Source organism: Gorilla gorilla, chromosome 1, assembly GCF_029281585.2.
Source record: "Gorilla gorilla gorilla isolate KB3781 chromosome 1, NHGRI_mGorGor1-v2.1_pri, whole genome shotgun sequence".
Taxonomy (NCBI): domain Eukaryota; kingdom Metazoa; phylum Chordata; class Mammalia; order Primates; family Hominidae; genus Gorilla; species Gorilla gorilla.
Genome location: NC_073224.2, coordinates 114,500,653 through 114,524,925, shown reverse-complemented (window position 1 = coordinate 114,524,925; position 24,273 = coordinate 114,500,653). Strand labels below are relative to the sequence as shown.

The 24,273-nt window shown below is 40.6% G+C and overlaps 1 long non-coding RNA gene across 5 annotated transcripts in view; it reads right to left on the bottom strand.

The window, feature by feature from the left end:
• The window catches only part of LOC101148945 (uncharacterized), a 46,760-nt gene extending 22,487 nt beyond the window's left edge, over positions 1 to 24,273 (bottom strand). For 4 of the 5 annotated variants that reach the window (XR_010129796.1, XR_010129794.1, XR_010129795.1 and 1 more), the window contains exon 1: positions 1 to 24,273. This exon is cut by the window's left edge and continues 4,743 nt beyond it. This is a non-coding gene — a long non-coding RNA (uncharacterized lncRNA). The other variant, XR_008670215.2, reaches the window with a different exon arrangement.

The following is a 24,273-nucleotide window of genomic DNA, read 5'->3' as shown; positions in this document are numbered from 1 at the left end:
AGTGGTCCTTGCTATCTGACTCCGAGAGCTACATTGAGTAATAGAAGCAACTCTCCTTGCCCTGTCTTCTAGGTTTCTATTATACTTGGAGTAGGTAAGCTTTATTTTATTTGCTCAAGATATGTCACACCCCTGGATACACAGAATAAAAATTCAAAGTCCTCCTAGAATTCAAGATGTGTCATACCCCTGGACACACAGAATAAAAATTCAAAGTCCTACTAGAGAGGCAGAGAATATCATCACTGTATCACTCCATTTTACTTTATTGAAAACCTTAAAAGTAAATATAAAATGACAAATTACAGTGCTGCTATTGTTGCTTGCTGTCTGGGAAAAAAAGAAATGTTGGATAACGAGGTCAAAATGTGCCAGTTCAATGCCCTGAGAATGGTCACCTAATCTTCTATCAAGAGATGTGACACACCATCTAAAGAATGGCTGCCCAGCCAGGTGCAGTGGGTCACATCTGTAATCCCAGGACTTTGGAAGGCTGAGGCAGGCAGATTCCTTGAAATCAGGAGTTCAAGACCAGACTGGGCAACATGGTAAAACCCCACCTTTACCAACAATACAAAAAAAAAAAATAGCTGGGCATGGTGGTGCGTGCCTGTGGTCCCAGCTACTTGGGAGGCTGAGGTGGGAGGATCGCCTGAGCACCAAGGGTGGAGGTTGCAGTGACCTGAGATTGCACCATTGCACTTTAGCCTGGGTGACAGAGTGAGACCCTGTCTCAAAAATAAGTAAAGAAAGAATGACTGCCCTCAATGCCTAGGAGCTTGACTCTGCTTTACTTCTGCCCTTTCGATTCTCTGTGAAATGAACAGGACTTATGTAATTGCTTTCAGCAGCATCTTTGAATTACAATTACATAATAAGACACACACCAGGATGTGTGTAATTGTGTAATAACAGCATGCCTCACTGGGCTAGGTTGGTGGCCAATAACCACTTAGTCATGCTATTATATTATAAGAACATATGCCCTCAAGGCATGTTGAAATTATTCTGGGGATCTCTAAAGGAAAGCTGACTGATCAAAAGAGAACCCCAACTTAAAAAGCTATAAAATAAATAATTTTTAAAAATCTGATAGTAATCCCAACAAGAAACAAAAAAATCACACCTACCCTAAAAACAAACAAACAAACAAAAAACCTGTAGTGTAAAATCAAAATCAAAGTGTTGTGCAATGATTCACTTACGTCACCACAGGATTTAAGATGACAGAGTGTTAATAAGGAAAAAACAAGAAGCTGGCCAGAAGTCAGGTGTCGTGATGCCCTCTTCATAGTTGGTCAGAGTGAAGACTACAGAGGAGTTATGTCTCAACCCAGAAAGTTCTAGCTTCTTTGGAGCCTACTCCTTCCCAAGAAAATGACACCCCAAAGGCTCTATAAACTTTCCACACTTCGAACTTTTGTGTTGTTCTCATAGTCATCAGATCAAAAAATAATCTCAGAAATGTGAGATCAGACTTTTGCAGTTGAACCTCACCAGTGATATTTTCCTTACAGTGAAAGTGTGTGCTAGGATAAATTGCCCACACTTTATTCTTACAGCACAAGATACGTATATGTTATATATATAGTATGTGTTCATACGTTTCAATACCTAATTTTTCTGTATATGCAAACTACATTTCCATCTCTTCCACCCTTCTAACTCATTTGGCAGGAAAAAAACCTCATGCAACAAAAGTAAGGCAGTATGAGATGAGGGGAGAGGTGGGAGAGATACTTTTGCAATTTATAAAATATTAGTTTGTCACTTCTTAGATAAGGTTGTATCAATACAAGTTATAATATCAAGGTAAACATAAATGTACATGTGTAATATACTTGTAATTCACAATTGATGTTTTGTTTTTTCCTTATGCAATTAGAACCTTAAAATATAGAAGTTTTGATCATTATTGTAATGGGCTGAATTATATCTCCCCTCTCCCCTAGATTCATATGTTGAAGTCCTAACCCCCAGTGCCTGAGAATATAACTGTATGAGGAGATAAAGTCTTTAAAGAAGTAATAAATTAAGAGGAGGTTATTCAGGTGGGCCCTAATCCAATATGACTGGTGATATGGTTTGGCTGTATATCCACCCAAATCTCATCTTGAATTGTAGCTCCCATAATTCCCACATGTTGTGGGAGGGACCTGGTGAGAGATAATTGAATTATGGAGGTGGTTTACCTCATACCGTTCTTTTTTGTTTTGTTTTGTTTTTTTGAGATGGAGTCTCACTCTGCCACCCAGGCTGGACTGCAGTGGTGCAATCTTAGCTGGCTGCAACCTCCACCTCCCGGGTTCAAGCAATTCTCCTGCCTCAGCCTTCCAAGTAGCAGGGATTACATGCATGTGCCACCACACCCAGGTAATTTTTGTGTTTTTGTAGAGATGGAGTTCCACTATGTTGGCCAGGCTGGTCTTGAACTCCTGACCTCAAGTGATCCACACGTCTCTGCCTCCCAAAATGTTGGGATTATAGGCGTGAACCACCATGCCCGGCCCTCATACTGTTCTTGTGGTAGTGAATAAGTCTCACAGGATTTGATAGTTTTATAAGGGGAAACCCCTTTTGCTTGGCTCTCATTTTCTTCTCTTGCCTGCTGCCATTCATGTAAGACATGACTTTGCTCCTCCTTGCGCTCTGACATGATTTGAGGCCTCCCCAGCCATGTGGAACTGTGAGTCCATTGAATCTCTTTCCTTTATAAATTACCCAGTCTCAGGTATGTCGTTATTAGCAGTGTGAGAACAGACTAATACAACTGATGTCCTTATAAGAAGAGGAAATTTGGACACGAACATGTACAAAGGGAAGACTGTGAAGACCCAGGTGGAAGATGGCCATCCACAAGCCAAGGTGAAATGCCCCAGAGGAAACCAAACCTGCAGACACCTTGATCTTGGACTTCTAGCCTCCAAAGTTGTGAGGAAATAAATGTTGTTTAAGCCACCTAGTCTGTCGTAGTTTGTTATGGCAGTATACATTTATTACATTATTATATCAACTGCACATTTATTACATCAACAAACTTTTTTTAAACAATGCTGAGTATAAGTAATGAGAATATAATGGAGAGGAAAACAAGGTCCATGTTGTTTTAGGGCTTACAGTCCACCAAAAAATAATTTTGACAGGACATGCGTAGGAAAGGCAGCAAATATAGTTGTGGGTTTTAATCTATTATGTATGTGGCATTTCCAAAATACCATATGTAAGCTGATTTTAAATATTTTCAGTGATCTTAAAGGACATCAACTGAGTATTTCAGTCACCTTAACAACAAAAAGTATTCAATGATTCAACAAATGACCTGCAACTAATGACTCAATCTAAACCCAATCTAAACCCCCATTGAGTTAAATTTGAGGAAGTACCTACAGAATTATTAGTACCTCTCTGCAGGGTGCTGGACTGGCTCTCACCCACTTCAATTATGCACATCTCTTCCCAACTTCATGTTCAGTCATCCAGATGAGTTGCTTGAAATCAGCACCCTTCACACTGCCCACTGAAGGCTCCACTTCAAGTCTGCCCTCCTCTGGAGCCTGTTGTTAAATCTTTGCCAGCACACCATTCGTCAGGGTGCACCCCCATCAACAAGACAGCTTAAAGACATTTAGAAAGCAAAACCATGACAGAAAATGTCAAAGGGGAAGAGAGGGATATACAAATATGGAAATAAAATAATAAAGTGGAAGATTCTGATGTATTAAGCCAGAGCAGCAGTTCTCAAATGTTATGGCCTATATCCAAATCACCCAGAGATGTAGGGTGGGGCCAGGGAATTGAATTTCTAACAAGTTTCCTGGCTATCCCACTGCACTGGACCATCGGTATGGCTTTTTCTCCTAACACCAGTTCGTCTCCTGTGCTTACCACCTGGTTGAGGAGGGGTGGAAGTTCATGGCAGGTGTGGCTAATGCCATTGGATTGGCAGCTCTTGGTAAAGGAAATCGATGGCCATGTATAAACAATGTTTAAGCTGAAGTCCAGTGAAATGGTCCCTGGGGACCCACAGGCTGCTCACAGCCAGGGAGGCAGCACTGCCCAATGTTGCCCCCACCATGGAAAAAAAAGCATGCCAAACACCTTCATCTAGCCCTGAAGGTATTTTCACTAGGCCTATGTAGAAGGTAGTTTGGCTAAAACAGCTTAAGTTGGCATACGCAGAAAGACACAATCTTAGAGCCACACTGAATTATTTGTTTGGAAGGCAGGACCCTATTAAGACACTGGATGTTGCCTTATCCATATCTGGATCACCACAATGCAAACCATGCCCCTGGAGACAGAAATCTATAAGCCACAAAGACAGGGACGAAGCTAACATGACATTACTGGGAAGGTGAGTATACAGTAATTAGATCTCACAAAATAAGGATGATAGAAGAATTCCATTGTGTTCACATTTCTTACCCTCCGCAATGTCGAAGATCTGAAATTTGGTTGTAAATACATTGGTAACTTTTTTGTCCAAATTACATTCCCAAGAAACAGATAAAAACTGAACACAGGTTGAAGTTTGGCTGTTTTATAAGTATGCAGTTACTGAAAGCACTGGTGATAACACTGTCAGAAGTGAAAAATTGTAGATGATTAATAAGAAATTGTTGAAAGAAATGGCTCTTGCCAAACAAAACATCAATGAGATTGAAAACAATTTTCATTGACAAAACATGTGCCTGTTGGGCATTCCAGAGGAATGTGATGAGAATAAATTTGACTGAACCTTTAAAAGAGTTTTTACTTGTTGGGTCAGATCTTTCTGCTAAATCCGTCAGTGTCAAAATGCTGTTTTGCCTTTCCTGCCTGCTCTGGGCATACTCCGTCACAAACTACGTTGTGTGAATCTGAGGACTGCTTTAGAAATGAGTTCCCAAATTGCTCAAGAAATAGTTCAGGCTGTAATTCTGAAAAGCCTTCTGCTCACTCAGGTCCTGTGGGGGGAGTTTAGCCAATAAAGGAAAGAAAGAAAGAAAGAAATTAAACTCAAAAGCAAACTTTGGATCCACGACAAACATGGAAGCCATGTGTATACCATGCTGTCAGCATTTCCTGAAGAAGCTGTGTGTGGGCTTCAGGGAGGGCTCTGGGATGATAATCCGGAAATGATGAAGAATTCTTTTACGTATTTTATTGTAGTACAGGTCTAATAAAAGTTAAGTATTATAAATGTTAATAGTGCATTAATTGTAAGTTAAAACAATAATTTGATACTATTTTTCCAACCACAAATTGGCAAAAAAATTTAAAAGTGAGAACATACGGTTTGGTAATGAAATAGGAAAATGGGTGAACACTCAAATACAGTTTGTGGAAATATAAATTGATAGAACCTTTTTCAGGGACAACTTGGCAGTATCTGTCAAGATTCCAAATATACCTATCCTATGAGGCAGCAGAATGCATATGAGTTAAGGACAGACTCTGGATTCAGAGATCCTGGATTCCAATCCTGGCTCTACCAATTAGAACCATGAGATCTCAAACAAGTTGCTTAACCTCTCTGAGCCTAAGTTTATCGTCTGCAAAACTGAGATAATAATAGTATCTATAACTCATGGGGTTGTCATGGGAATTTTAAAAGTTGATATTTGTAAAGTGTTTACACTGGTGCCTGGCATATAGGAAGTGCCTAGAACCCTAATTCAAGGAAAACATTCTATAAAACTTCTAGCCAAATGTCTAAGTTCAATACAACATGGTTTCTCACAACATATAAATGGAAACTAACTCTAGATGTCCAACACTGAGAAAACATGTAAATAAATGATAGTACATCAGCATGATTGAATAGTTTATAGCCCTTTAAAGAGTGAGGTAGGCTGGGCGCGGTGGCTCACGCCTGTAATCCCAACGCTTTGTGAGGCTGAGGCGGGCGGATCACGAGGTCAGGAGATCGAGACCGTCCTGGCTAACACGGTGAAACCCCGTCTCTACTAAAAAATAGAAAAAATTAGCCGGGTGTGGTGGAGGGCGTCTGTAGTCCCAGCTACTTGTGAGGCTGAGGTGAGGCAGGAGAATGGCGTGAACCTGGGAGGCAGAGCTTGCAGTGAGCCAAGATCGTGCCACTGCACTCCAGCCTGGGTGACAAAGTGAGACTCCGTCTCAAAAAAAAAAAAAAAAAGTGAGGTAGAGCTCTGTGTACCCCAAGAACAACATATTGCTGAGTACAAAAACAAATTGTAAAACAGCATGTTCAGTAGAATCTCATTATTATAAAAGTGAAGTTTGTGTGTGTGTGTATGTGTACCTGAAAAGATATATACCATACTTACCAGTGATCACCTCTGAGGAGTGAGATTAGAGCAGCGAAGAGACTTTCAATTCTTACTTTATACACTTCTGTATTGTTTGAACCTTTGAAAATGAACTTAAATTACTTTTTAATTAAAAAAGCTTTTAAATCACTAGTCTGAGCATAGTTTAGATTTAAATAATTATTCTTTCTCTCCTTTTTTTTTTTAAAGATAGAGATTCATAGCCATGCGATGAATGCTACTGTTATCATTGACATAGATGACCAGCCCGGAAATACGATTGTATGAATAGTCCATTTAGTTAAATGTTTCGGCCACTTAGATCTATGTGAATGTGAGCATAAAATGTGGGAACACTTAGGAAATAAGCTTTCATTGTATAGTATAATAGGGGGTAATGAGATTTGATCAATCTGTCAGAGATTTAAACCTACCCGATCCTAAAGAAAAACAGGCCTAAAATATTTCAAATGTGAGGTTATATTAAAAGCCACAGTTTCAAATTGTGAAGCTAAAGAAATCAGTTGTTTCAGTTTATTGTCTCAGGGAAAGCACAGTGTAATACTTGAAGGACTTGAAAGAGAACCAAAAGGAGGGGTAGCATTCCCAGCAGCTAGCACTTTCATCCAATGCCAGGGCTTTCATTGGCCAAATTATTTTCAAAGATACTGCCTGACCGAAGCACTTCTGCAATAAAAGTATCTCTGTGTTAGTCAATGGAATGGGGGAATGTTAAAATTGAAAGAGGCCTTTGAGACCAGCTAGGTCAGTGTCCACATTTCACAGAAGAGGACACTGAGTTCTGGAAAGATCATGGGACTTCGTAACAAAAACAAACTACAGCTCAGGTCAACTGACCGTCAGTATAGTATGCCTTCTAATACACTACTGTCCTTGCAGTTTTTGTATTTTAATGTAATGGTTTTAAAATGCACATGGGAAAAATAAATATAAACTATAATATAGAACACAAAAGCTCCCAGAGAAGAGTTTACTTCCTATTCTTGTACTCCAAGTCCTAGTTCCTCTCCTCAGATATGACCACCGTGCTCCTCAGATATGACCACTGTGCTTTTTGTTTTGTTTTGGTTTTGGTTTTTGAGACGAGTTTCACTCTGTTGCCTAGGCTGGAGTGCAGTGGTGTAATCGTGGCTCACTGCAGCCTCAACTTCCTGGACTCAAGCGATCCTCCCAGGTCAGCCTCCTGAATAGTTGGGAGTACAGGTGTGCACCACTATGCCCAGCTAATTTTTTGTATATTTTTGTAGAGACAGGATTTCACCATGTTGCCCAGGCTGGTCTTGAACTCCTGGGCTCAAGTGATCTACCCACTTCGGCCTCCCGAAGTGCTGGGATTACACCTATGAGCCACTGTGCCCAGCCTATAACTACTGTCAGCAGTTCCTCTTATAGTCTTTCAGAGATGCTCTATGAACTTCTAAGCAACTGTATATATGTGTGCATGCATGTGTGCAGCATATTATATATACAGTTGACCCTTGAACAACGTGGGTTTGAACTGTGTGGGTCCACCTATACATGGATTCTTTTCCACCTCTGCCACCCACAAGACAACAAGACCAACCCCTCCTCTTCCTCCTCCTCCTCAGCCTATTCAATGTAAAGATGATGAGGATGAAAACCTTTATGATGATCCACTTCCACTTAATGAATAGTAAATGTATTTTTTCTTCCTTATGGTTTCTTAATAACATGTTAACTTACTTTAAGAATATTGTATATAACACATATAACACACAAAATATGTATGTGTTAATTGACCGTGTATGTTATCAGTAAGGCTTCCAATCCACAGTAGGCTATTGATTTTTAAGTTCTGGAGGAGTCAAAAGTCGTATGCAAATTTGCAACTGTGTTGAGGGGGTAGGTGCCCCTAACGACCAATTGTTCAAGGGTCAACTGTCCTATCAAGCTTCTTGTTTATTTCTTTGTTTTCACTTGAATATATCATGCAAATTATTCCTTATCAATACATGTGAATCTTCTCTCATTCTTTTTAATGGCTGCACATTATTTCATTACATTATAATATATTACAATTTATTTCATCAGTCCCATCTCAATAGATATTTAGACCTTTTTGTCTTTTGTATTACAAACATGCTATTATCAATAAAAAGTACTCATATACATATCTTTAAGCACCTGTCCAAGTATGTGTGGAGTATACATCAGATAAATTCTTAGATGTGGAATTTAGCCAAAGAGTATATTTAATTTTGATAAGCATTGCCAAATTTTTCTCCAAAAAGGTATATTAATTTATACTTCTACAAAGAAAGTGTAGTCATTATTTAAGTTTTATTTGTGATTTTTTTCTTCACTTATTAAATGATAAGTTCCTTGAAGAAAGAAACCATAGCTTCTACAACTTGATTCCAATGCCCATGGCCACACATATCATCATTCTTTAACAAATATTGAGTGACCAAAACTGTGCTAAAGACTGAAATATAAAAATAGATATATATTATTTCCTATAGTGGTAGACTAGTTATCTCAGAGTAACCCCTCTGCTGAGAAAAAGTAAAATGAAATTGGGAAATATATTTTTTGAAAACCCACACCTTCCAAAAGCACCAAATAGTTAAGCAAATAAGAAACTGCCCAGTCGAAATCTAGAAAAAATGAAGCCCCTATATTAAAATCTGTTTGGCCCTAATGAGATTTGCTTATCTCGAAGAAATAACTGTGAAACTGCATTTGCTTAGGGCAGGTGGGGGTCTTTCAGGGCAGAGGAAACAAGACTTAAAGCTCAGGGTCCACCTAAGCTTAAAACTCAGATAAACCACCTGCCACTGTAAGGTAGAACCTAGCAAGGTTATCACTTAAGAGTAAGGGTAAACCAGAATTAAACCAGTCCTTCAAAAGACTTGCAGCCTGGCTTCTCATCATTTGGCTCTTTTAGGGAACCTGAAGCCTCGAACTTGGATTAAGATAGTCCTGCATTAGTAGCATCTCTAGAATCGTGGCAGAAACAAATTAAAATACTCTCTTGTAAGAGGCACTATTATCTTATGTCTCAAAGTATTCCTAAAATACATTGAATAGCACACAAAGAAAACAAAATGCATAGGAAACAAGATACCATGAGCAAGAACCAGTTAAAACAAGAAGATAGTAGAAACAGACCAACAAAGACTGTTTGTCATATATTGGGGTTATTAGATACCAACTATAAAACAACTATGCCTACCAAGCATTAAAAAAGAAAAAAAAAGGAAAAGAAAGAAAGAAAAGAAAAGCTTCAAAATTTCAGAAAGACACTGAGGGGGAAAAGTGACATAATTTTGAAAAGGGGAAATATAATAACAAATTATGAATTAATTGAGGAGTTTAAGGGCATATTAGACATAGCTGAAAAAAGAATTATTGAACAGAAAAATAAGTCAGAATAAACTTTCCATATTATAGCACAAAGAGACAAAAACATAGAAAATATAGCAGAGAGGATAAGAGAGAGGGAGGACATCCTGAAAAAGTCTAACATATATTTAATTGCAGTTTTACGAGAGAGAGATGGAGCAAAGGCAATATTTAAATTTTTATGGCTAAAATGGCTGAGAATTTTGGAGGACTGACTCATAGAACTTAAGAATTCCATGCAGGATAAAGAAAAAAGAAATCTACACCAAGATTCACCCTGAGATATTGCGAAAAACAAAAGAAAAAGTGAAAAAATCTTTATAGCATCTAGAAAAAAAATTTTAATTTAAGTTTCTAAAGCACAAAAATAAAAACCAAAGGAAAAAATGGGAATATATTCTCCATGTTCTTATAGAAAATAAAAACTATTATAGAACTTTATAGCCAGCAAAATATTCCTCAACCATGAAAGTAAAATACAGGCATTTTCAGACAAACAAGAATTGAGAGAATTCACAACCAACTGACTTAGGCTAAAGGGTCAGAGACACAGAAAGGATTAAGAATTTTAAAAATGGTAAATATATGGGTAAACATAAATATTGACCTTAAAAGCTGTAATATGCATGTCTTACAGAGTGTTAAAATATACAGAATTAAAATTTATAGCAACTCCATGTTGCCAGCTAGAAACTAGGGAGAAAGGGAAGTTTTGTTAAATTATTCTAAGGTCCTGACCTCTTGACTTCAGGTAATCCACCCACCTCACCCCATCTCTACTAAAAATACAAAAATTAGCTGGGTGTGGTGGTGCACACCTGTAATCCCATCTACTCAGGAAGCTGAGGCAGGAGAATCGCTTGAACCTAGTAGGTGGAGGTTGCCATGAGCCGAGATAGCACCATTGCACTCCAGCCTGGGGGACAAGAGCAAATCTCCATCTCAAAAAAAAAAAAAATTATTCTAAGGTCCTTATACTCATTCCAGAAGGACAGTAAATGTACTGATTAACATTAGACTTTAGGCCAGGCATGGTAGCTCACACCTGTAAACCCAGCACTTTGGGAGGCCAGGGTGGGAGGATTGCTTGAGCCTAGAAGTGTGAGACCAGCCTGGGCAATATAGCGAGACCTCGTTGCTACAAAAAATAAACAAACAAAACTAGCCAGGTGTGGTGGTATGTGCCTGTAGTCGCAGCTACTGGGGAGGCTGAGGTGGGAGGATCGTTTAAGCTGGGGAAGTTGAGGATGTAGTGAGCTGTGATTGCATCACTGCACTCCAGTCTGGGCCACAAAGTGAGACCCTGTCTTTAAATTAAAAAAAAAAAAAAAAGACTTTGCTAAGGAAAGGGTGAATATTGTGTGATTTCTAGAGCCAGAGAGCCACTGCTCAAAGAATAGAAAAAGAGTACATTATTTTCATATCAACAGAAAAGGAAAAAAATAGATGGTAAGAAAAAATAATCAGTTCAAAAGAAAGGCAAGAAAGGTGAGAAAAAGAAACATAGATCTGGCGGACCAAACAAAAGCACAGAATAAGATGGTTGTTTCTTGGCCAGGTGCGGTGGCTCACGCTTGTAATCCCAGCACTCTGGGAGGCCCAGGTGAGCAGATCACTTGAGGCCAGGAGTTCAAGACCATCATGGCCAACACAGGGAAACCCTGTCTCTACTAAAAATACAAAAAATTAGCTGCGGCTGGGCACAGTGGGAGGCCAAGGCAGGCAGATCACTTGAGGTCAGGTGTTCAAGACCAACCTGGCCAACATGGTGAAACCCCATCTCTGCTGGGTCGTGTTCATTCTTACTCTCTGACCCACTCAATATCTCCTCCTGGAGCCCCTGGGGCTGCCAGGTGCTTATCTGTCAGGCGATGCCCCCAGCTGAGGAATAAGGGACCCATGTCCTCAGGAGGAAGGAGTGTCACTTGAGGTAACGAGCACTTTCTGGGTCCGTGGAGAGGACACAAGGAAGACGCTCAGTGAGTGTCGAGGGATGCGTAGTCCCTGACACGTGCCCTGATAACTTCGAGTATTTAAACTGATTTCTTCCCACTGATGTCTCTTTTGCTTCTCCATGGATTCCCACACCCCCAGTCAGGACTCACCCACCTGGCTCCAACACTCTTACCTGCTGGCTTTCCCAGGAGTCCAGAGCACTAACCAGGCTCCAGGCAGGAGGAAAGAATGAATGCCTTTTGTTTCATTCTCTAGTGACTTCTCCCTGCTGTCTACTAGGGCATTTGTTTCTCACCATGTCTTCTCTCTCTCAATAGTCTTATTTTTCCAAAATTTTTTCCAATTTCAATGGGCTAGATTGTAATGTTAGTGATTATAATGTTAATTCAACATCTTCCACATCCCTATGTAATAATTTCTTCCAATAGATTTGTATATATAAATACATGCATTTATGTCATTGTTATATACATTATGCATATTTGCATGTATTTTTAATAAAATGTAGATATATGCAATATACCTATCTGTATGATCATTTCATCAATATCCCATGTTTAGTCTTCCCAATTCTTTTCTCTCGTATGTTCATTTAACGTTGATTTTGCTTGATTTTTAGAATCTCCTCACTCCCAAAACACAGCCTGTATCCAGTGTGATTTCCTTGCCTTTGCCTTATCTACTTGGAAGCTATTTGGGTTTATTAATCCTAAATTTTTTGAATATGTTTGTCAGTTGGGATCACCTTTTCCTCCTGGCAATCTTGTCATTACTGGGTGATGCATGAAAAATCAACAATACAGAAAGTACCCAAATGTCTTTCTTGGCTTCCCTTTACCCCTTGGATTTTCTTGTTCAAGGCCGCTTTCCTTCTCTGATGATCCTCTTGGGTGGAAGAGAAAGTCACAGTAAGACCATGGATGACAGTGAACGCTGTTGGGTGTGGTTTCATTTTCAGAGCTGGGTTTAGAGCCTTCCCTTGGAATGAAGAACCCTCCCCAGCTGGAAGGTGATGCTATTGAAGGCTCAGCTGACAACACACACGGGCATCAAGTCACTGGCCACATTCATGCCTCAAGTGTCCTAAAACCGAAGATGATCAAAAGAAAACTTCCATTCAGCAAGTGGAGACTGGCATGCAGATTCCCTGGCCTGCAAGCTTAGAGTATGAAGGTAATCACATCTATGGCTCTTAGCTGCACTCACTCCTTATTTCTCTCTGTCTGTGATGACAGCTCCTTCTCCCACTGATTTTTTCTTCTGTATTTGTTCTCTCCAGCAGCTGCTGTCACGTCTGTCTGGTCTAACCTCTGTGTCCCATGGGCTGCCACCCTGCCAGGCCCTTCTGGTCCTCATCGCCTGTTTGCTCTCTGAACTCTTCTCTGTTCCCACTGCTGCCATCCTGAGAGTCCCTCTCACAGCCGCAGGAGAGCCCAGCCTCCTTGTCCCCCTCCAAGTGCATGGTGTGAGCTGCTAAACACAGGGTTCTTTGCCTGGAATCACACAGCTTGAGTAATTTGCCTTTCCTTCCTGCATCCCAAACTCCATTGCCCCTTTCTGCTGGGAGCATTGCTTTAATACGTCATTTATACACAGATTTTTCTCTTGGGACAGCTTTTGAGCAACCCAACTAAGTCAAACTGTAACCCTCACCTTGTACATGGGAATGAGAAGTGTTAAAAATGAGCACTAAGAACCCCAAATCAAAAACTAAATTAGAACCTGGGTCACAGGTGAGAGTTCCCTACTAGCCTGGAGTCAGGTGTGTCTTCAGCTCTAGATGGGCAACCTTATGCCAACGTGGATGAAGTTTCCAGGGACTGTGTCTGCTCCTCATGGAGTCACTTAGCTGACATTAACTGCAGAACATTTATGACATTCCAAAGGGACCTCAGCCGAAGGTAGATGCAGAGGGCAGGGCAGGACTTTGAACCTGCATAGACCACGAGGTACATTCTCACCTCTCTCCTTTTTGTTCACATATCTACTTCTACAAGCTCAGTTAGAATCTAAAACACAACTCAGGTGAATCTTGAGGACAGAGAAATATGAGAGCATTTAATGAATTAACTTTGAGAAAAGTGAGTCCAGGGGCCAGCTTTATGTCTACATAAGATGATAGACAAGAACCTATCTACAGGACAGACTTTGCCTCAGACAAGCCCAAGTGAGAGATTTAACTGAAATTGTCAGAAGAAAGACTAAAATCCATAGAGCCACAGAGAATGAAGGCAATCATGAGAGAAATGAGGATAGGAAAGAAAATGATGGGAAATCAGGTTGGTTCATTCATTGCCTCTAAATCCTGCTACCATGTAATAAGCACCTGGTGAGATTTCAATAAACATGAATGCCTTGAACTGACATCTTGAGATTCTCACTTAAATGGTCTGGGGTGTGATGTGAGCATCAGAACCTTTAAAAAACTTCCATGATATTCTAATATACAACCGAAGATGACAAGGACCATTGGTCTACTCTGACCTCAGGTTTTCAACATGGAGATGACCACTTGTGTGGCTACTCCACACAAAAGGCTGAGCATCCATCAGACATTGATGGGATCTGTATTCACCTCTCAACAGTAGTATTTGTAGAACGTAGAAAAAAATCAAAAAGAAAAACAAGAAAATAGGTGGATTAGACCTATAGTCTCTCTACTTAAAGCACACTTGCTTAATTTTAAATACAAGTAAAATAAGAAATAGTCATTATACTGAAACCCAGTATACAGAAAACAATACCTTATATACTACACATATTCAAATTTAGTATTTTCTGTTCAATTTTATTTTATTGTATTTTATGTTTTATTTTATTTTATTTTTAAGACAGAGTCTCTCTCTGTCACCCAGGCTGGAGTGCAGTGGTGCAGTCTTGGCTCACTGCAACCTCCGTCTCGCAGCTTCAACAATTCTCATGCCTCAGCCTCCTGAGTAGCTGGGATTACAGGTGCATGCCACCACACTTGGCGAATCTTTGTATTTTTTTAGTAGAGGCATGGTTTCACCATGTTGGGAAGGCTGATCTCGAACTCCTGGCCTCAAGTGATCCATCTACCTTGGCGTCCCAAAGATCTGGGATTTAGGCATGAGCCATCATGCCCAGCTTTCTTTTCAATTTTAAAATAAATTTTGCAGTTTACATTTCCACACACTGATTCCAGAGCCCATGAATGGGTTCAGCACTGCAGTGTAAAAATTCTGCTTTGCTCAATTCTTTTCATTCAGCCAAATCCTCAAAGAGAACTCATAGTTCTCACTCAACTAGAGAGAATATAATAATAAGTAAAAACTGAAACTCGGCCGGGCATGGTGGCTCATGCCTCTTAATTCCAACACTTTGGGAGGCCAAGGAGGGTGGATCATCTGAGGTCAGGGGTTCGAGACCAGTCTGACCAACATGGCGAAACCCTGTCTCCACTAAAAATACAAAAATTAGCCAGGCGTGATGGCACGTGCCTGTAATCCCAGCTACTTGGGAAGCTGAGGCAGGAGAATCGCTTGAGCCCGGAAGACAGAGGTTACAGTGAGCTGAGATCGCACCACTACACTCCAGCCTGGGTGACAGAGCAAGACTCTATCTAAAAAAAAAGAAATAATAATAATAATAATAATAAAACTGAAACTCAGGAAGAGATGATGTATGAATACTTTTTTATGCTACCCTTGACGCTGGCATAAAATACTAAAAAGAAATCTTTCCCAACAAACCACTTTGGGAAAAATATAACAGGGAGAGGAGAATGTAATAAAACACAAACTAATCCTTTTCACTTTCTACTTCAGAGTTTTGTCGATCAGATATTGAGAATATTTCTAGAAATGCCTTAAGGTGTAACCAGGTATGGAATCAACTTCAGGGAATTAGGGATAATAAGTTGGGCCATGGTTACAATCACCACCCTTCCTTTGTAATTCCATTTGACTCTTTCCTTTTCCTTTTTTTCTGATCCTTTTTGGAAGAACACATAATATTTCTTTTGTCTTTTTCTCATTTTTAATTTTACCAACAAAACAAGCAGCAGTGACATCATATTTCTTTGTAAAAGCTCATTCCTATCCTAGCCAAGGTGACCCAGCAACCTCTAGTGACTGTCGAGAACTCCAGATTGGAGAATTGACTCTCCCTTCTCTCTAACTTATTGAAAGAGACTTCGTGCGTGGGTTCTAGTTTCAGGGTTGTCAATAGCAAGTCATGTGGCTTTAGTTAAGTCAGCCCTGTGGCATCACTGCTCCTCTGTTGTAAAAGGCAGAACTGGATGTGGATGTGGTCTGAGGTCCTTCCTGTATCTCACCTCCAGGGTTCTTCCCATGGCCCTGCACACCCTTCCCTGAGAGATGGGGACATGGAGCTGTAAGGGAGTGGGTTTCTCTGTGAAAGGTCCTTTCCTTCTGCAGCCCTCTGTTTCTGAGCTTTCATGGTTGATGCTGAGAACATCCTCACTGAGAGGTGTGAAAAGCCATCACTCTGCTCCAGACAGAAGGAATCAGGAGGAAAGGGGCTGATGTCACCGGCTGCTGGTTGGGCAGAGCTAGGGTCCCTATATCCTTCACCTCAGCTGACTGGAAGTTCAGGGGCATTTACTTTTCACTTGTGGATGGCACTTGCCTCTTCACCCAGGCTGAGGCTCACCCTTTAGCTCATCCTCCTAGCAGGAGCTCAGTTTGCCCCTGGGCTATCACCACTTAGCAGTCCCTCTAAATTCAGCCATCAGCAGGACCTGACAAAGATGCCCATTTGATCTTTCCTTCTCTGTCTCCTACAGATACTAAATGCTGCTGGAACAATGAAAAGAAAGAACGGATGTCACAAGAAGCATTTTCGTTTGATGAAAAAAACTAAAAGAGCAAAGCAATTGAAAGCTCAACACAACACAGGAGGGATCCATGGCTGAGGATTGTATTTCAGAACCACTGACTGCTCTTGACAATTGTTAACCCACTAGGCTCCTTTGGTTAGAGAAGCCACAGTCCTTCAGCCTCCACTTGATATCAATACTTAGGAAGACCAAAGCCAGATGGACAAACAGCATTGAGAGGCTTTAGCCCTGCTCCTCTCACTTCCATCCTGTAGACAACAGGGAATTTGCTGGTGCAGAATATGAACAATGCCATGTTCTCACTAAAAATGCTTAGCTTGAATTTCATAGGAGGTAATCACAAGACAACTGCAGAATGTAGAACACTGAGCAGGACAACTGACCTGTCTCCTTCACACAGTCCATGTCACCACGAATCACACAACAAAAAGGAGAAGAGACATTTTGGGTTCAAAAAAAGTAAAAACATAATGTAGCTACATTTCTTTAGTTATTTTGAACCGAAAGTATCTCCTCATCTTTTTGTTGTTGTCATTGATGGTGGTGACATGGACTTGTTTGTAGAGGACAGTTCAGCTGTCTGGCTCAATGTTCTACATTCTGAAGTTGTCCAAAAATGTCCTCATGATTAAATTCAGACTAAACGTTTTTCCAGGAACACTGCAGAGTCACTACTGAGAGTTTCCTACCTCAGCCCATCTGCAGGCAGAGAAGGTCCAGTTTGTCCATCACCATTACCGTGATACTGGGACTGTCACTTGGTTAAGGAGGAATCTAGAAGACCTGTCCCTTTTAGAGACATCTTATTTTTAATGAAGTAATTGGGAAAGTGGTTTTTAAAAGTATAAATGCCCTGCATTCTAATGATCATCCTCTAAATATTTTATCATTCACTAATCATCCCTGCCTATGTCAATTATTATATTCATATCTCTACACTGGAAATTTTCTATTTCAGTTTTTACTATATCCTTGTTTTTGCTAGTTTCTGTTGTTGAAAAAAAAATTCCCTGCCTGGGTTTTAATTTTTGTCCACAGTTAACTTTAATCCATACAACTAAAATTTTTTGTCTATCACTTTGGACTGGTGAATTGTTTTTTTACATTCAGTGTTATAATCTTTTATTATGTTGATTGGTTTGGGCAGGTAATGATATGAATTAATAAAAACATTTTTATTTCCGTGTTTATTTTCTAAACACTTCCACATTGTAGGCTATGTTTACCATAGGTAGTAGATTGTATTTACTACATTTCTTTGTTCTAGTTATTTGTATTCTCTGATAGTGTGTGTGTTTGTCTGTGTATGCCTTTGGCATTTAGGAAGGGTTGTATAGGTCAAGTTTAATATTGCACTAAAATGTTTTTGATAGTTTTTTTCCCCTTTGAACTAGACACACTTCTAATATTTGGTTTATACGTTTTAAATTATAATTTTCTTTTCTTTTTTTTTTTTTTTTTTTTGAGATGGAGTCTCGCTCTGTGGCCCAGGCTGGAGTGCAGTGGTGTGATCTCGGCTCACTGCAAGCTCCGCCTCCCAGGTTCACGCCATTCTGCCTCAGCCTCCAGAGTAGCTGTGACTACAGGTGCCAGCCACCACCCCTGGCTAATTTTTTGTATTTTTAGTAGAGACGGGGTTTCACCATGGTCTCGATCTCCTGACCTCGTGATCTGCCTGCCACGGCCTCCCAAAGTGCTGGATTACAGGCGTGAGCCATCGCCCCCGGCCTAAATTATAGTTTTCAACACCAAATATTTCCATATGACAATTATTTGTTTTCTTTTTCCTATCTACTTTACCTGCCACTTCTCATAATAGAAGATAGAGATGAAGATGGAGAGGAGAGAGAGAGAGAGAAGAGAGACAGAGAGAGAGAGATTGAGACTGATTTTAAGGAATTGGCTCGTATAATTGCGGAAGCTTGGTGAGACCAAATCTGATGAGGTAGGCGAGTAGGCTGGAGACTCAGGGGAGAGAGTTGCAGTTCAAGTCTAAAGGGAATCTGCTGGCAGAATTCCTCCTTGTTAGGGGGAGGTCAGGTTTTATACTATTAAGGCCTTCACCTGACTAGATTAGGCCAACTCACACTATGGAGTGTCATCTGCTTTACTCAAAGTCGGCTGATTTCGATGTCTCATTTCATCAAAAAACACCTTCACAGAAACATCAGAATAATATTTGACCAAATATCTGGGCACCATGGCCCAGCCAAATTTACACATGCAATTAAGCATCCAACATATAATATTGAAAGTGTAGAAAATCAAAGACAAAAGAACATATTGAGAGAAGCTGGGGAAAGAAAACACCTTACCTTAGAAGAACAAGGATGAGTACTACATTAGACTTCTCTTCATAAACCATGCAAGCAAGAACAGCATGCAGCGGACATATTTAGTATTGGAGGAAAAAGAACCCTGTTAACCTAGAATTCTTTAGAATTACCCTTCAAACGTGAAGGAGAAATAAAAGACTTTCTTGACAAACAAAAATTGAGGGAATTTGTCACCAGTAATTTTGTCTTCCGTGAAAGGTTAAAAGAAGTTCTTCAGAAAGAAGAAAAAACCACAAAGGTTAAAGACATATCTACATGAAGGAAGCAAGTTAGAGAAGGAATAAATGAAGTTAAAAATAAAATATTTTATTATGTTTATTCTTAATTCATATAACCATCTGTCAAAATAAGAAAAACAGCAATAATTGATTGAATGATTATATGTTATTAATATGTCAAATGAATGAGAGCAATGTTTTAAAAGGAGGTAAGAAAGGAATTAGGAATTTCGTTTTTAAGGTACCTGCATGACCCATGAAGCATCATAACATTACTTTAAGTTGACTTAGATTATTTGTAAGTATATATGGCAAGCAATAGGGTGAAAACAAAAACACAATTTTTCTTTTAAGAAATGGAATTTGTATTGTAAGAGAGAAGAAAAAAATGGGATCATATAACATGTTCAATTATAGCCAGAGAAGGTAGAAAAAGAGTAAAAGACACAAAAGGAAACAACGAAGAAAGTCAAAAAATAGAAACAGTTACACATATGGTACATATTAATCCAATGATATCAATAGTCACTTTAAATGTGAATGGTCCAAGTACACCAACTAAAAGACAGAGACTGGCAGAATGGAAAATGAGGTCCAACTATATGTCATCTACAATGAACCTACTTTAAATAAGAAGACACAGAGATATTAGAAGTGAAGAGATGGAGAAAGATATATCATACCCATCGTAATCAAAAGAAAATTGGAGTAGCAGCTGGGCACTGTGGCTCACACTTGTAATCCCAGCACTTTGGGAAGCCGAGGCTGGTGGATCACTTGAGGTCAGAAGTTCAAGACCAGCCTGACCAACATGGTGAAACTCCATCTCTTCTAAAAATACAAAATTAGCCAGTCATGGTGGCGCATGCCTTTAATGCCATCTTCTTGGGAGGCTGAGGCAGGAGAATCGCTTGAACCTGGGAGACGGATGTTGCAGTGAGCTGAGATTGTGCCATTGTACTCCAGCCTGGGCAACAGGAGCGAAACTCAGTCAAAACAAAAAACAAAACAAAAACAAAAGCAAACAAACCAACAAAAAAACAAAAAAACTACAGTAGCCACATTAATTTGAGACAGAGCTGACTTCAGAGGGAGGAAAATCATGGGGATAAAGAGAGTCTTTACATAATATAAAGAGGTCACTTCTCCAAGAAGATATGACAATCCTTAAATGATATGCACCTAACAACAGAGCATCTAAATATCAGGGGCAAAAGCTGATAGAACTTCAAAGACAAATAGACAGATTCACTATTACAGTGGGAGACTTCAGCATCAGTAACTGACAGATCAGAAGCCAGGAAATCAATAAAGATGTAGTGAAACTGGACACCACCATCAGTCACCTGGATCCAACCGACTTTTTAGATTACTTCATCCAGCAAGAGCAGAATACATATTCTTTTTAGGGTCACATGGAGTGTTCACCAAGCTCCACCACATTCTGGCCCATAAAACACACTTCAACACATTTAATGGGATAGAAATCATACCAAATATGCCCTCCATTCAAATTATGGAACTGACGTAGAAATCAACAACAGATAGCTGGAAAATCCCAAAACTGGAGATCAGACAATACACTCCCAGTAACACATGGGTCAAGAAAAGGTCTCAGGGCAAATTACATATTTTGAGCTAAATGAAAATAAACATACAACTTATAAAAAATTTCTGGGTGTAGGAAAATTGGTGCTTAGAAAGAAATTCATAGTATTCAATGCATATGGTAGCAAAGAAAAAAGATCTACAATCAATAATCTGAACTTACACTTTAGGAAACTCAAAAAACAAGAAAAAATTAAATCCAAAGTAAGTGGAAAGCAAGAAACAATTAAAATTAGAGGAGAAATCAAGGAAATTGAAAACCAGAAATCAATAGAGAAAAATCAACAAAAACAAAACGTAGTTCTTTAAAATAATCAATAAAATTGATAAACATCCAGCTGGTGAACAAAGAAACAATGAGAGAAGATACAAATTACAAATAACAAAAAGAAAAGAAGGTCCTCACTACTGATCTCATGGATATTAAAAGGATATCAGATGAAGATTATCAACAATTCTCCACTCACATATTTGATAACTTGATGAATTGGACCAAGCTCTTGAAAGACACCGTCTACCAAAACTCACACAAGGAGAAATATATAACCTAAATAGATCTCTATTTATTAATGAAATTGAATCAATGATTAACAAACTTCCAGAACAAAGCACCAGGTCTAGATGGTTTTACTACCAAACATTTAATGAAGAAATGATACCAATTATCTCCAGAAAATGGAAGCCGAAGGAACACGTCTTATCTCTGGTCTAGGAGGCACTTTACTAGCAAAACCAGACAAATGGTTTTGAACCAGGATATTGAACTAGCCTGCACTGCTGACCAGCTCCTGAAACTCAGCCCTGGAAAAACTGTAGAAGCAAGAAGGAAACATGGCTTACGGGACCTGTGAAAAATGGTAAATCTCCCTTAGAGACCAAGGCGGTTTTGAACCGGTATGTGTGGAAGGTTGATGTTCACGGGTAGGAGAGAGAGAACGACATAGAGAAAAGTATTTTCGGTTCTGCTCTTGCTTCTGACTCCCTTGCTATGGGCCAACTGCGGCTCTTACCCCTTCACGAAAGAGATTTGTCAGCGGCTGTTTATTTTTTGAGACGGAGTCTCGCTCTGTGGCCAGGCTGGAGTGCAGTGGTGCGATCTCGGCTCACTGCAACCTCCGCCTCCCGGGTTCCAGCGATTCTCCTTCCCCAGCCTCCCGAGTAGCTGGGACTACAGGCGCGCACCACCACGCCCAGCTAATTTTTTGTATTTTTGGTAGGGATGGGGTTTCACCATGTTGGCCAGGATGGTCTGGATCTCCTGACCTTGCGATCCGCCCGCCTCGGCTTACCAGAGTGCTGGGATTACAGGGGTGATCCACCGTGCCCCGCCATCAGCGTATCTTAATCCGCCAGTGAGGAAGCTGCGATGCCACTCCTGGACACATATAAGCTTCCCTGAGGAAAAGAGTAGATGAAAACAGGGGAGGACAAACCAGATGATCACGGGGCTTTCCTTTTCCAGCTTTCCTCCGCAAATCTCCAGAGGTAATGATTGTCATGGCCTCTCCAGCACGATGCTTAAAGAGACGTATTACAAAGAATCCCCTAGACAGAAGATTTGCCTGGTGGAGTATAAAACAGGGGTGATCGAAATGAGTTTTGGGGACGTGCTGCTCTCCACTTGGGGCCCATCCTTCATTTTGCCGATGCCACCAAAGACTGGGCCTTCCTCGACAGGAAGATCCGAGGCCCTTCTCTGCAGCTCCCCTCATCTGCGTGCGGGTTCCTTCCCACACGCCTTCCCTGTCCCTGGGCCCCCGTACCCACTCCCCCTTCCCCACTGCGTGCGTCTGTCCGACCCCACAGCTTCTCTCCTTTCTTGAGCCTCACTCCACCGCGATACGTGGTCTGTCCAAGGTCCAGTCAGTGAAATCAGTGTCCAGGTGACTGTGTATTTCAGGGATCCGCCAGAAGAGACAATAAACGTCCCGTCGGTTTTAGGGCCAAATATGCAAACGCGGAGACCAACCAGACACACTAGCTGCTTCAAAGACAGTCTCTGCGAAGTCCTTGCTTAGAGAAATTCCACTCCAGAAGGAACTGGAAAGCTATACAGTAGTTCCCTTTTCCTTCTGTTTATTATTGCGGCTGTGACCTACCTGAGTATACACAGTTATGGTAAATAAATGTAAAAACCGCATTGTGCGGAAACTGCACGCTGCACCAACCAGGAGTTGAACGCGGATCTCGTGTATGGGAGGCAGAAATTCCACCACTAAACCACTGACGCCTCCTACTAGCAAAAACTGCGGCCTTTACATGGAAAAAGGTAAGATCGGGACATGGGAAGAGGAGTCAAGATTTTTACCGTGTTCTCTTTGGAACATGTAATTAACAAAAAGGACACCCAGGGCAAAGGCTCACATTAGAGATTTGCATCAGGCAACACCAGAAAGTTATGGCTTCACATTAAAAGAGCTGATTTGAAAAAGACTTATTCTGAAATAGACTCTGTACAACTGGATAACAAACCTCTGTAAGAAAACACCAGAAATTCACTCAGTTTCTTGTCTCCGGTGCTGTATCCAATGTGAACCTGTGGAAAGTTCTTGCCTCGCTTCTTGATACCTTCTCTTTGCCTTCCCATCGCCTGGGGCCTTCCAAACCCTTTCCTCCCAACCTTGACACGAACATCAGTACTTTCCCCAAAAAGGCCTTCAGAACCCAGGGACCCTGGTTTGGAAAGCTGGACTCTTGGGATTGTGCCTGGGATAGTCCCGGAGACCTGGGTAATAATTGAGCTTCTCTCCTCATATACCTATTTCAAATTCCTGGAAAATGCCAGGGATCAGATCTTGCTTTTAACTTCTTATGCCTTACAGAGACCAAAACAAGAGCGAAGAAACGGACATTTCACTCCAAGATATCTTCCCTTCACCTCGCCCTCGTCGGCCACCCAAGGAGGCCAGTTCAGGGAAAAACAATTCCATTCGATTCCATTCTATTCTAGTTAGATGCTAGGATATTACTCCTCTAGCTAATGTAAAGCGTTCTTTTGCCATTTCCCTTTGTCTGATATCCATGTTTTCATTCTCATTCTTTTGCTTACAATAAGCCTGGTACAGATTTGCACCACTCTTTTTTGTTGTTGTTGTTTTCTTTTCTTTTTAAATGTTTTATTTCCAATTTTTACTTTAATTTCAGGGGTACACGTGCAGGATGTGCAGGTTTGTTCCATAGATAAACCTGTGCCATGGTGGTTTGCTGCACAGATCATCCCACCACCCAGGTACTAATCCCAGCATCCATTAGCTCCTCTTTCTGATGCTCTTCCTCCTCCCAGCCCTACCCTTTGGCAGGCTCGAGTGTGTGTTGTCCCCACCCCCACTCTATCTGTCCATGTATTCTCATCATTCAGCTCCCACTTATAAGTGAGAACACAGAGGGTCATGATGATGCCACTCCTCCAAGGATTTCAGCCTTCCCAGACGCCTAGTTTTCGGTCTAGCTCTTCTGTAAGATCTTACTCTTGGGGAGCTACACGTTCTCGCGTTTGGGGCTCTTTCAGGTTCTATCTCCATTTTCCCCTCAATTCCTCCCCATTCTGCTACAATAAAAAAACAATTCTCACCTCCGGAAGATCCCGCCTCTGCCTCCGCAGGAGCCTTTCAGGAGGTCTGAGTGTCTGGTCCACCGCTCCCCGGCTTCTTTCCCCGCTTTTGCTTTTCCCTTCCCCC